This window comes from Pecten maximus, chromosome 15 (assembly GCF_902652985.1).
Source record: "Pecten maximus chromosome 15, xPecMax1.1, whole genome shotgun sequence".
Classification (NCBI taxonomy): Eukaryota; Metazoa; Mollusca; class Bivalvia; order Pectinida; family Pectinidae; genus Pecten; species Pecten maximus.
In genome coordinates this window covers 32,896,232-32,911,238 of record NC_047029.1, presented here as the reverse complement: position 1 = coordinate 32,911,238, position 15,007 = coordinate 32,896,232, and the positions used below count along the sequence as shown (strand labels likewise).

Sequence of the window (15,007 nt, the reverse complement as noted above, 5' to 3'; positions counted from 1 at the left end):
CAACCCAGAGGTAGAGGGCTAGTGGTAAAGTGTAAACATTCTTCTGTGAATAATTGATTTTTAATAAATGGATGATGTATATAAAACATATATATATCCTCAATATCCTCAAGTGGGGTAAGTCCCTTCCCCTAGTTTAAACGAGTTAAGTACCGTATTTATCCTCAAATAAGCAACTCAGTCTCCTACAGTGTAAAAGTTTAGTGGTATAAAGTTTGGCAATGGCCTCCTTAATTATGAATCACTTATAACATATTATCTTAAAATTGATAATTTTGAAATATTGAAGAAGATCGATGGCTTATTTGTTGAAATGTATTAGTTATCAGGGTTTTTGTATGAATTGTAGTTCTCTGACCAGTAGATACAGGAAGAACATGTAGTCAGGCTTGTGGTCAGTTAGTGACCAACAGGGAAACTATGCTTGTATACTAGCTAAATGACCACCGCCCACTTAATGTTTACATTGACGGATGTGTTGTGATCTAAGATGACCAGAGGGCTCCCTGTAATACACCTAACAGCCTAATCAAGCACATAGACTCATATTTTAGACACTTCCTCTTGGTCAATTTTACCTGTCCAACAGGTAATCTCGCTTCTACCTGTCCAGGTATATAGTTCATACTGGTCATATTTTTTTCTTTTGATGTACACCGGAAATAGAGTTAGTAATTATAATTTATCTTCATGAACGAAATCACAGGAGAAACATTCATGATAGTTATAAAATGGATTCCTGTGCGTTACAGTGCAGTATAATATTGTATCAGGATATTTCGTCTTTATACCCTGCAGTCTTGTGTAACAGAGATATGACTATGAGTATACATTACAATTCACACAGATACAGGCTTCGTAACACTCCTTCATCGTGTGTATAATTCCTATCTATCTGATTTGTGAGTTTATAGTCCATGGTCCAGAATAACGTTATCTGCGGACAAGTCTGTGTTAAACTCTGATTGTGTTTTGGAAGATTTCACTTAAGGACGTTTAGACAACACTAAAGACATTTTCTTCATTCAAGATTTAGAAGAAAAAGGGGATTACATATGTTTTTGTTTGGATTTATACTGTGAGGATTATCAGCAAAGGTAGGTGGACTTATGTTCGGTTAGTTTTAACGAGTATACAGGTGTAAATAGGACAGGTACATCATCAATACACCTACCAATCATAATGTCGATAAGAATTGATATCAATGTTTTATCATATATATCAGTATTGTTGGAATTCTGATATGCATGGCAATAAATGTAAAATGCAATAAGCAGATTGATGGATTCAAGAATTGATTTACTACAGCAGATTCCGGTTACTGGTAGTAATCATGGATATTTTACCATCACATTTCTAAGCCTTACATATATATATATTGTACCATATAATTTATCCAGTTTTAGGTCCATACCTGATAATAAGCGTTTGATAAGCGTAAATATTGTACACCACCTTTCCATTTTAAGTCCAGGCCTGGTATAGTTATATAATTGTACCACATCATTCCATTGTAAGCCTATGCCTTTTAAAGTCAACATAATCAAACCATGAATATCCATTTTAAGCCATTATACCTGCTTAAGGCAAAGTAGTTGTACCTTAATTGTACTATATTGCTGATGAGTAAAATTACTGGTTACAACTGCTATTTCACTGTCCTGTAATTAATGCCCAAGCACTATCTTAATTTTGAGACAGAGGGTATGTGCATGTTGGTGCCCTGGTCTGTAACAGGAAAAATATTTATGGCAAATATTAAAGCCCCATTCATCATTTTTTGCTTAATCATCAATTTTGAAAATGATACAAAAAGTGGTTCAGAAATTAAACCCTCCCCAAAATGTAACTCTAAACTTTTACACTAGAAGATAGGGTATATGGGGATACCTACGGTAAATATGGTAATATTGATGTAGGAAGTCTGTACAAGGAGATTGATAGTAAATCTAAGTCTCGTTATTGGGTCCTTTCGGGAGACATTTTAGCAAGTTAAGGGATACCAGTATAACAGGGGCTAAATTTTAATACTGGTTCATGGTGCGTGTCTTTTGTTTGGCCCCGTGACTGTTTATCAACAAACATAGCTTCAACGCTAGGTGTACCTGCTAATTTATAATGTATGATGAGTGTGTCCATGCTGTGATGATAGGTATGGGTCACTTTGGAGCTGATAGTGACTGACTATGGGTCATTCAGACGTCCAGTCAGTTAAGATCCTGACCATGACTCTAGATTTTTTGGTTCTTCGCAAACTTGAATGATGTTTGAGAGCATTTAATTTCAGATTGAAATGATTGTTGTGCTTGCTTTGAATGGTAAATTGTGGCAGAGAAGCATTGACCTCATCATGTCAGAAGTAAATCCACATATGTATCTATGGTCCTTACTCCGGTCAATTTAGGCCTAATGCCTTTATAATTATCACCATATAATGATGACCAGGTATATATAGTGTGGTCATCTTGTTTGTAGCCATAAAAACTGGTCTTAATGATGACCAGAGTGGGCTGTTGGTCAGTCTAGTGTCACAATAACTGTCACTTAAAAAGTGATGAGAGACACACTGACCCCTCTACCAGGTACACATCCAAGGCATGCTGACCGCTCTACATGGACCCTTTGGAGGCCCACTGACCCCTCTACCATAAACACTTGTCAAGGTCCACTGACCCCTCTACCATAAACATTTTCAAGACACACTGACCCCTCTACCATAAACACTTTCAAGGTCCACTGACCCCTCTACCATAAACACTTTTCAAGGTCCACTGACCTCTCTACCATAAACACTTTCAAGGCCCACTGACCTCTCTACCATAAACACTTTTAAGACACACTGACCCCTCTACCATAAACACTTTCAAGGTCCACTGACCCCTCTACCATAAACACTTTTCAAGGTCCACTGACCCCTCTACCATAAACACTAAGGAAGGATATAGATGTAGTTGATACTTTTTGTTATTTGGGATTAGTTTTTAATTATAATGGAAGATTTACTGTCGCACACAATACATTAGCATCGCAGGGAAGGAAAGCTTATTATCTTCTTAAAAGTAGAATTAAAAATTATATGCTTAATGCCGAAACTAAATTATCACTATTCGATACATATGTGTCATGTATACTTAATTATTGTTGTGAAGTACGTATGGGGACATCACCCAGCACCTAAGATTGAAGCTGTACATCTTTTATTCCTTAAAGGATTACTAAACGTGAAGAAAACAGTCAATAGCTCCATGGTGTATTTTGAGACTGGTAGATATAGTTTACATGTACAACGAAAAATAATGATCATGAAGTATTGGTTAAAGTTGTTAAAGACAAATAATTGTATATTGAAGTCATGCTATGTGGCACTGCTAGAGCTCAATATTAAAAAGCCTAATTGTAAATTAAACTGGGTCTATGAGATAAAAGATGATTTATGTAGACATGGCTTTAATTACGTTTGGATTGCTCAAAATGTTAACAATGAAAAACACTTTTTAGAATTGTATACGCAACGCTTGCATGACATATTTATACAAGATTTACATAGTTCCTTTAATAATTCTTCTAAGTGTCAAATTTATAAATATCTTGCGAATGACTTTGAACTTCAATATTACCTGACGAAATCTCTTAATTCTAAAACTAAACAGATTTTAAGTAAATATCGTATGCAGGCACACTCTCTTCATATTGAGTCCGGACGCTATAATGCAGTTCCGAGAGGTGAGCGAATTTGCACTGTGTGTAACAACAATGATATTGAAGACGAAATGCATTTTATTTTATTATGTCCTGCGTATGTAGAATTAAGAATTAAATTTTTAAAGAAGTACTATTACAAACATCCTAGTGTATTCAAGCTAATAGAATTATTTTCATATAAAAATATTAAAACATTACGTAATTTGGGTAAATATTTGGTGCATGCAACAGATCTAAGAAACAATCTGATGAATTTATGAACCTATGCGGTATCGTCTATAGTGCTATATTGTACTTCATTATTTTAATGATATTAATGGTAATGAGTATTAATATTAATTTTGTACATGTATAAGGAATTATCCTCCGCCATCTTGGGACATTCTATTATTATGATTCTTGTATTATGTATTGATATATACCTATATGTTATATGACATTTGGTAAATAAAAAACTTGAAACTTGAAACACTTTTAAGACACACTGACCCCTCTACCATAAACACTTTCAAGGTCCACTGACCCCTCTACCATAAACACTTTTCAAGGCCCACTGACCCCTCTACCATAAACACTTTTTAAGGCCCACTGACCCCTCTACCATAAACACTTTCAAGACACACTGACCCCTCTACCATAAACACTTTCAAGATAAACTGACCCCTCTACCATAAACACTTTCAAGACACACTGACCCCTCTACCATAAACACTTTCAAGGTCCACTGACCCCTCTACAATAAGCACTTTTCAAGGTCCACTGACCCCTCTACCATAAACACTTTCAAGACACACTGACCCCTCTACCATAAACACTTTCAAGGTCCACTGACCCCTCTACCATAAACACTTTCAAGACACACTGACCCCTCTACCATAAACACTTTCAAGACACACTGACCCCTCTACCATAAACACTTTCAATGCCCACTGACCCCTCTACCATAAACACTTTCAAGACACACTGACCCCTCTACCATCAACACTTTCAAGGTCCACTGACCCCTCTACCATAAACACTTTCAAGACACACTGACCCCTCTACCATAAACACTTTCAAGACACACTGACCCCTCTACCATAAACACTTTCAATGCCCACTGACCCCTCTACCATAAACACTTTCAAGACACACTGACCCCTCTACCATAAACACTTTCAAGGTCCACTGACCCCTCTACCATAAACACTTTCAATGCCCACTGACCCCTCTACCATAAACACTTTCAAGGTCCACTGACCCCTCTACCATAAACACTTTCAATGCCCACTGACCCCTCTACCATAAACACTTTCAAGACACACTGACCCCTCTACCATAAACACTTTCAATGCCCACTGACCCCTCTACCATAAACACTTTCAAGGTCCACTGACCCTTCTACCATAAACACTTTCTAGGCCCACTGACCCCTCTACCATAAACACTTTCAAGACACACTGACCCCTCTACCATAAACACTTTCAATGCCCACTGACCCCTCTACCATAAACACTTTCTAGGTCCACTGACCCCTCTACCATAAACACTTTCAAGACACACTGACCCCTCTACCATAAACACTTTCAATGCCCACTGACCCCTCTACCATAAACACTTTCTAGGTCCACTGACCCCTCTACCATAAACACTTTCAACGCCCACTGACCCCTCTACCATAAACACTTTCAAGACACACTGACCCCTCTACCATAAACACTTTCAAGACACACTGACCCTTCTACCATAAACACTTTCAATGCCCACTGACCCCTCTACCATAAACACTTTCAAGACACACTGACCCCTCTACCATAAACACTTTCAAGACACACTGACCCCTCTACCATCAACACTTTCAAGGTCCACTGACCCCTCTACCATAAACACTTTCAAGACACACTGACCCCTCTACCATAAACACTTTCAAGACACACTGACCCCTCTACCATGAACACTTTCAAGGTCCACTGACCCCTCTACCATAAACACTTTCAAGACACACTGACCCCTCTACCATAAACACTTTCAAGGTCCACTTTGTCACCCCTCTACCATAAACACTTTCAAGGTCCACTGACCCCTCTACAATAACCACTTTCAAGACACACTGACCCCTCTACAATAACCACTTTCAAGGTCCTCTGACCCCTCTACAATAACCACTTTCAAGACACACTGACCCCTCTACCATAAACACTTTCAAGACACACTGACCCCTCTACCATAAACACTTTCAAGACACACTGACCCCTCTACAATAACCACTTTCAAGACACACTGACCCCTCTACCATAAACACTTTTAAGACACACTGACCCCTCTACCATAAACACTTTCAAGACACACTGACCCCTCTACCATAAACACTTTCAAGGTCCACTGACCCCTCTACAATAACCACTTTCAAGACACACTGACCCCTCTACCATAAACACTTTCAAGACACACTGACCCCTCTACCATAAACACTTTCAAGACACACTGACCCCTCTACCATAAACACTTTCAAGACACACTGACCCCTCTACCATAAACACTTTCAAGACACACTGACCCCTCTACCATAAACACTTTTAAGACACACTGACCCCTCTACCATAACCACTTTCAAGACACACTGACCCCTCTACCATAAACACTTTCAAGGTCCACTGACCCCTCTACCATAAACACTTTCAAGGTCCACTGACCCCTCTACCATAAACACTTTCAAGGCTCACTGACCCCTCTACCATAAACACTTTCAAGACACACTGACCCCTCTACCATAAACACTTTCAAGACACACTGACCCCTCTACCATAAACACTTTCAAGACACACTGACCCCTCTACCATAACCACTTTCAAGGCCCACTGACCCCTCTACCATAAACACTTTCAAGACACACTGACCCCTCTACCATAAACACTTTCAAGACACACTGACCCCTCTACCATAACCACTTTCAAGGTCCACTGACCCCTCTACCATAAACACTTTCAAGACACACTGACCCCTCTACCATAAACACTTTCAAGACACACTGACCCCTCTACCATAAACACTTTCAAGGTCCACTGACCTCTCTACCATAAATACTTTCAAGGCACACTGACCCCTCTACCATAAACACTTTCAAGGTCCACTGACCCCTCTACCATAAACACTTTCAAGACACACTGACCCCTCTACCATAAACACTTTCAAGGTCCACTGACCTCTCTACCATAAATACTTTCAAGGCACACTGACCCCTCTACCATAAACACTTTCAAGGTCCACTGACCCCTCTACCATAAACAATTTCAAGACACACTGACCCCTCTACCATAAACACTTTCAAGGCACACTGACCCCTCTACCATAAACACTCTTAAGACACACTGACCCCTCTACCATAAACACTTTCAAGGTCCACTGACCTCTCTACCATAAACACCTTTAAGACACACTGACCCCTCTACCATAAACACTTCCAAGGTCCACTTTGTCACCCCTCTACCATGGACTGTAGTTTAACTTACCTAATGACCTCATACACCAGAGTACCCCAGCACCATCAGTATGCCATATATGGTCTACATTTGACCTTTAGATTGACCCTGACAAGTCTGGTTACTAAGATGTTCATCGAGAGAAGTAGAAATAAGCACTAGATGATTACCTCAAATACATCCTCTTTTGACCTGCCTTCACTGCTAACAACAACCAGAGAATTTAAAACCATGAAGTGTTTTATCGCTAATACCTGAGGTGATATACAAGTACAATTCTACATACATGTGAGATTTGACTGTCCAAACCTAATCAGTGTAGAGAGCAGATAGAGTGGGATGGTTGCGGTCATTAACTGCACAATTCCAGTAATTTGATTTTTTTTTCTCTTCAGAGAATATTTCTATCGGAAGCACCCATGCAACCTCGCACCCCTTGACACTCACTCTCAAGTTTCCACGCAAACAAGGCATCTTAGATCAGTGAGCTTTTACCATGGTACAGCATGTTATTTGTCTGCATGTCCAGCACCAACATTTTCAGTTAAAAAGCTATCGGGGATGAAGTCCAACAAAGTTTGCCACAAAATGACCTTGACCCATATTCAAGGTTAAAATAACTCCTGCTGATTAACTAGGACTAGAACTATGATATTTGAGTGGCTATAAGGTTCCTGGGGTGATGCCCTGAGACAGCTAGTGAAAAGTTATTACCTTGACCTAACTATTTTCAAGGTCACAGCTATGGATCGGCTTTGTCAAAACAATTTGTCAAATGAATTATGATTAAGCTCATGATATTTTAATGATCAGTACATTAATGCAGGGTCCATATTCAAGGTGACAAGAGTTAAATTAATTAAAGCACTCAACCAGCTGTTCTGATTAATTGAAACGCCACAGTGTCATGATATTGGGCTTAATTGTTGTTTACAAAAGGAAATGACCTTGACCTATACTCAAGGTTACAGGATTCAACTTTATTAACACTTAAGGCCTGTAAGATTGACAAAGCAATGAATACCAAGTGAGTGATACAGGCACTTTTTGCCTCTTGTGGAAGGTGCCTATACCTGAAATTGAGATGTATGGAGTATTTTGGGTAATGAACAGCTTCAAATCTAGGTATATCAGTATCAAACTGGTTCTTCTCTGGGTCATGTCAACGTTTGTAAATTATATGTACAGTAATAGAGTAGAAAAAAATGAAATCAGACAGAATCAAGGTGCAAATGCATATATGTTATGTGTCAATTTATACATATGTAGGTATATAAAAGTTTAAATCAAGGTCAAACTATTCAATAAAAAAATAATAAATTCTAGGTTATTAAAAAGAATTTAAGATATCATCTATTCCAATAGCTTAGTGATTGGTGACCTTTGAACTTTGAGCAGCATACCTGTGTTGTTGAGAATCCTACATGTAATTACATTCATTCGTACTATATCTATGTAATGACTCTCGGCAAACAATCTTATCAATGGCCATATAATGGGATATTAAGCTATTTTTACCCATATCAATGTGATTGGAAGGTGTACATCTGTTGATGTGTGTGTGTTTATATATTCTATAGATTCCCAACAATTATTTATGTTTTGATAAAATTTAAAAAAAATCTAATTATTGATGATCATTAACAACACTAAATCAGCTGCTGTGTTATGCCATTTAACACTAGATTTTAAGATTTAGCTAAAAACTTTTAACCATATCCATAAAAGTATCTGTTTACCTAAACTAGTTATAAGTACTATAGTCATTGATTCTTAAGAATGTTTAAACGGTCTTTAATTGATATGATAATTTTATATGAACCACCCTTTCAATAATTTATCCTTCACTAAAAAAATAATATACATATTGCTATTGGACAGTGTTTTAATGCTTGAATGACATTTTCATCGATTATTTAGGTATATTGATTAAACTGACTCACATTCTGTAATTATTTATAAATGTCTGTGTATACTTCACACGTAAAAGCCAATGTATAGGTGACGTAAAGTCCTTACTGTATTTTATTATGTAGGTTTATGCATGGGCTGGCATATATACCTGGTGTGGTAGTATTCAAAAGTACACAACATACGGTAGTACATTCCAGTTATTTTCATATTTCCGTGGAGACTACTAGCTATGGAATTGATTATTTCCTGATGGTATTTACTAAAAAAAACCATTACGACCTTTAGACAAAGGTATTATAAGTAGAGATGATCAATGTCGATCATTATAGTCTACAGCTTTATATTTGATATATATTTTTATATCTAAATGACAATGTAGAAAGATTAAATGTTTACCTGTATACAGGTAGATGGTTTGATTGGGTAGGATTTCCCAGGATGTTTTTTAGGTATGAAGTAAGAAGGTACTGCATTGTTATAAGTATTTTTGCTGTGAACAATGGAAATTACACTGTATAATGACAATAGGACAGATTAGCTGAACGTACAGGTAATACAAATATTTCTAATTAATCTCCACGGTAATATGATTATAGTTACATAAATAACACCATTAAGATATTTACCTGTGTATACATAGGTACAATGTACTTGTCAAGTGAATAGTTGAGAACAGTTTGTGATTAAATAATTCAGGTGAGAACCTGAACCCAGAACTTCACATATATATCATTGATGTATATATATATAGATATGTGTATCATAGGTATTTTCCAGTTCCATAAATGTTTTACCCTATGAATGATAATTTAATTTTAGTTGGTGTAGGTAATTGTAGAGAAGTACAGATATATATGCTGTATTATCTGTGTATTTCCTGATAAAGTAAAACCAATCAGTGTGACTATATACAGGTAGACACACTTATCTTGAGGTACCTGTATATAATCTCTACTAGTCTGTGCTGATAGCAGGGATTTTCAAACAAACCAAACCAGGAGGACTTTGTCAAAGTGAATGGAAGTGAGTTTGAATAATAGAGTCGTTCATCCATGACCAACAAACAAGGACTAGTTCGCACACATAAAGCAGACTGTTTATGTACTTCATGCTTTTGTTGCCCTAGCTTGTTACTGATCATTGCTACCCGACTTTGGACCATTTTACCTGTGATTCACACAGCAAGGTGTTAGAATAATCAGACAGATAGCAGTATATATATAGGTGTGTGGGTGAAGTAGCTAGTTAGATCAGAGAGTTGGATTGGAGTGCATACCTGTTCAGGTAGAATTTCGAATCTGAGGATTATTAATGGGTGTGAAACCTGAACAGAGTTTCTAGACCCGGCCAGCATTTTGAAGGGGAAAACGCCTTCAGTTATCAGGATGGTATACACCTGTGTGTAGTACTTCGGAGATACGAGAATACAATCAAAAGGTAAGATTATACTTATAACACACAGGTATATAGGTAAGCAAATATCTACGAATGAAGAAAAAAAAAACCAATATTAACACGTTTCTGGACTAATTATCTCCAGTAAACTGTGTTAAGGGTAAATTCAAGTGGTATTTTATTGAATCAAATAAAAAAAAAAAAACTCGTTATATAAGTATCAAATGAATATGACAATCCATTGAGTCATGACAATATATCTGGAGATGTTAACCCGATATACACACTTGTTTATCAGACACAAAGGACACCATGTACAATGTTGTTTATGTGTAGCTGCATTTGTTGTCTACCTGTTATTTTTACCTCAGTAACATTAAACACTTAATCTTTTCAGAATTGTATTTTTTGAGTGAGAGTTTTAAAATTATAGGCCTATGTACAAATACCTACAATTTATGTTTTTATGTGAAATGTACAAAAATTACTCAAATAAGCAAACTGTCAAAGGTCGTCTGTCACCTCTCCACGGTGTAACATCATACCTGTTTTTATCCGATGTCGTTTTCACCTGAGTAACTATCAAATGTAAGTTGATACTTCGACATCCACGAGAGGCACAGTTTTATGATCAAAGACGCTGACAGAAAGTGGATTCATTTGTTGATTGAGTTCAGACCTCCTACAAAGACAGATTTGGATGTACTTTTATCTAGTTTTAATGTTGATTGTATAACTATCTCCATGGATGGTACAAATGACAGTGTATCGATGGATGGTACAACTGACAAGTATCTCCATGTGTTGGTACAACTGACAGTGTCTCCATGTGACGGTACAACTGTCAGTGTCTCTATGTGACGGTACAACTGACAGTGTCTCCATGTGATGGTACACCTGACAGTGTCTCCATGTGATGGTACAACTGTCAGTGTCTCTATGTGATGGTACAACTGACAATGTCTCCATGAGATGGTACAACTGACAGTGTCTCCATGTGATGGTACAACTGACAGTGTCTCCATGTGATGGTACAACTGACAATGTCTCCATGTGATGGTACAACTGACAATGTCTCCATGTGATGGTACAACTGACAGTGTCTCGGTGTGATGGTACAACTGACATTGTCTCCATGTGATGGTACACCTGACAATGTCTCCATGTGACGGTACAACTGACAGTGTCTCCATGTGATGGTATAACTGACAGTGTCTCCATGTGACGGTACAACTGACAATGTCTCCATATGGTTGTACAATTGACAGTGTCTATGTGGTGGTACACCTGACAGTGTCTCTGTGTGACGGTACAACTGACAGTGTCTCCATGTGATTGTACAACTGACAATGTCTCCATGTGACGGTACAACTGACAGTGTCTCCATGTGACGGTACAACTGACAGTGTCTCCATGTGATGGTACAACTGACAATGTCTCCATGTGATGGTACAACTGACTGTGTCTCCATGTGATGGTACAACTGACAGTGTCTCCATGTGATGGTACAACTGACAATGTCTCCATGTGATGGTACAACTGACAATGTCTCTGTGACGGTACAACTGACAATGTCTCCATGTGATGGTACAACTGACTGTCTCCATGTGATGGTACAACTGACTGTCTCCATGTGATGGTACAACTGACAGTGTCTCCCTGTGATGGTACAACTGACAGTGTCTCCATGTGATGGTACAACTGACTGTCTCCATGTGATGGTACAACTGACAATGTCTCCATGTGATGGTACAACTAATATTGTCTCCATGTGATGGTACAACTGACAGTGTCTCCATGTGAAGGTACAACTAACATTGTCTCCATGTGATGGTACAACTGACAATGTCTCCATGTGATGGTACAACTGACAATGTCTCCATGTGATGGTACAACTGACAGTGTCTCCATGTGATGGTACAACTGACAGTGTCTCCATGTGATGGTACAACTGACAATGTCTCCATGTGATAGTACAACTGACAATGTCTCCATGTGATGGTACAACTGACTGTGTCTCCATGTGATGGTACAACTGACAGTGTCTCCATGTGATGGTACAACTGACAGTGTCTCCATGTGATGGTACAACTGACAATGTCTCCATGTGATGGTACAACTGACAATGTCTCCATGTGATGGTACAACTGACTGTGTCTCCATGTGACGGTACAACTGACAGTGTCTCCATGTGATGGTACAACTGACAGTGTCTCCATGTGACGGTACAACTGACAGTGTCTCCATGTGATGGTACAACTGACTGTGTCTCCATGTGATGGTACAACTGACAGTGTCTCCATGTGATGGTACAACTGACAGTGTCTCCATGTGATGGTACAACTGACAGTGTCTCCATGTGATGGTACAACTGACAGTGTCTGTGTGATGGTACACCTGACAGTGTCTCCATGTGATGGTACAACTGACAGTGTCTCTGTGTGGTGGTACAACTGACAGTGTCTGTGTGATGGTACAACTGACAGTATCTCCATGTGATGGTACAACTGACAGTGTCTCTGTGTGATGGTACAACTGACAGTGTCTCTATGTGATGGTACAACTGACAGTGTCTCCATGTGATGGTACAACTGACAGTGTCTCCATGTGATGGTACAACTGACAGTGTCTCCATGTGACGGTACTACTGACAGTGTCTCCATGTGATGGTACAACTAACATTGTCTCCATGTGATGGTAAATTGACTGACAGTGTCTAAGTATAATGGTACAACTGACACTGTATCCTTCATACAAGTGACACTGTCCTTATGATACAATTTACACAGGCTCTGTGCCCAAAACTGGCACTGTCAACATGGTACACCTGACACTGTCACCATGGTACACCTGACACTGTCTCCATGGTGCACATGACACTGTCTCCATGGTACACATGATGCTGTCTCCATGGTACACATGACACTGTCTCCATGGTACACCTGACGTTGTCTCCATGGTACACCTGACACTGTTTCCATGGTACAACTGACACTGTCTCCATGGTACACATGACACTGTCTCCATGGTACACCTGACACTGTCACCATGGTACACCTGACACTGTCTCCATGGTACACCTAATACTGTGTCCATGGTACACCTGATACTGTCACCATAGTACACCTGATACTGTCACCATGGTACACCTGACACTGTCTCCATGGTACACCTGACACTGTCTCCATGGTACACCTAATACTGTCTCCATGGTACAACTGACACTGTCTCCATGATGCACCTTATACTGTCTCCATGGTACACCTGACAGTGTCTCCATGGTACACATGACACTGTCTCCATGGTACACATGACACTGTCACCATGGTACACCTGACACTGTCTCCATGGTACACCTGACACTGTCTCCATGGTACAACTGACACTGTCTCCGTGGTACAACTGACACTGTCTCCATGGTACACCTGATACTGTCTCCATGGTACACCTAATAATGTCTCCATGGTACACCTGACACTGTCACCATGGTACACCTGATACTGTCTCCATGGTACAACTGACACTGTCTCCATGGTACACCTGCCACTGTCACCATGTCACCATGGTACACCTAATACTGTCTCCATGGTACACCTGACACTGTCTCCATGGTACACCTGATACTGTCTCCATGGTACACCTGACACTGTCTCCATGGTACAACTGACACTGTCTCCATGGTACACCTAATACTGTCTCCATGGTACACCTTATACTCTCTCCATGGTACACCTGACACTGTCTCCATGGTACACCTAATACTGTCTCCATGGTACACCTAATACTGTCTCCATGGTACACCTGACACTGTCTCCATGGTACACCTAATACTGTCTCCATCGTATACCTGACACTGTCTCCATGGTACACCTGATACTGTCTCCATGGTACACCTGACTCTGTCTCCATGGTACACCTAATACCGTCTCCATGGTACACCTTATACTGTCTCCATGGTACACCTGACACTGTCTCCATGGTACACATGACACTGTCTCCATGGTACACCTGACACTGTCTCCATGGTACACATGACACTGTCTCCATGGTACACCTGACACTGTCTCCATGGTACACCTGACACTGTCTCCATGATACACCTGACAGTGTCTCCATGGTACAACTGACACTGTCTCCATGGTACACCTGACAGTGTCTCCATGGTACACCTAATACTGTCTCCATGGTACACCTGACACTGTCTCCATGGTACACCTGACACTGTCTCCATGGTACACCTAATACTGTCTTCATGGTACACATGACACTGTCTCCATGGTACAACTGACACTGTCTCCATGGTACACCTAATACTGTCTTCATGGTACAACTGACACTGTCCCTATGGTACACCTGACACTGTACTATACTGACATAGTCTGGGTGTTAATTGAAATTACGAAAAAGTTATCTATATCTATTCTTGATGCATCATGAATATTTTTCATCTATAATCTTTCCATAAACATCATTACTCTCCAAGCATTATGTCTGCTGTGATGGTATTGAATCTTGACAACAAGAGGCCAGGGCAACTT

General features: G+C 39.4%; 1 protein-coding gene across 5 annotated transcripts in view; it reads left to right on the top strand.

The window, feature by feature from the left end:
- Nucleotides 1–15,007, top strand: part of LOC117344213 (fibrous sheath CABYR-binding protein-like) — a 117,034-nt gene that overhangs the window by 20,520 nt on the left and 81,507 nt on the right. Inside the window, exon 1 of one of the 5 annotated variants that reach the window (XM_033906878.1) lies at nt 698–1,097. The exons of 3 other annotated variants lie outside the window; for them this stretch is intronic. The gene's annotated coding sequence lies outside the window, so the exon portion shown is untranslated. Of the gene's footprint in view, nt 1–697; nt 1,098–10,188; nt 10,512–15,007 lie in introns of those variants that run through there. One more of the 5 variants, XM_033906877.1, reaches the window with a different exon arrangement.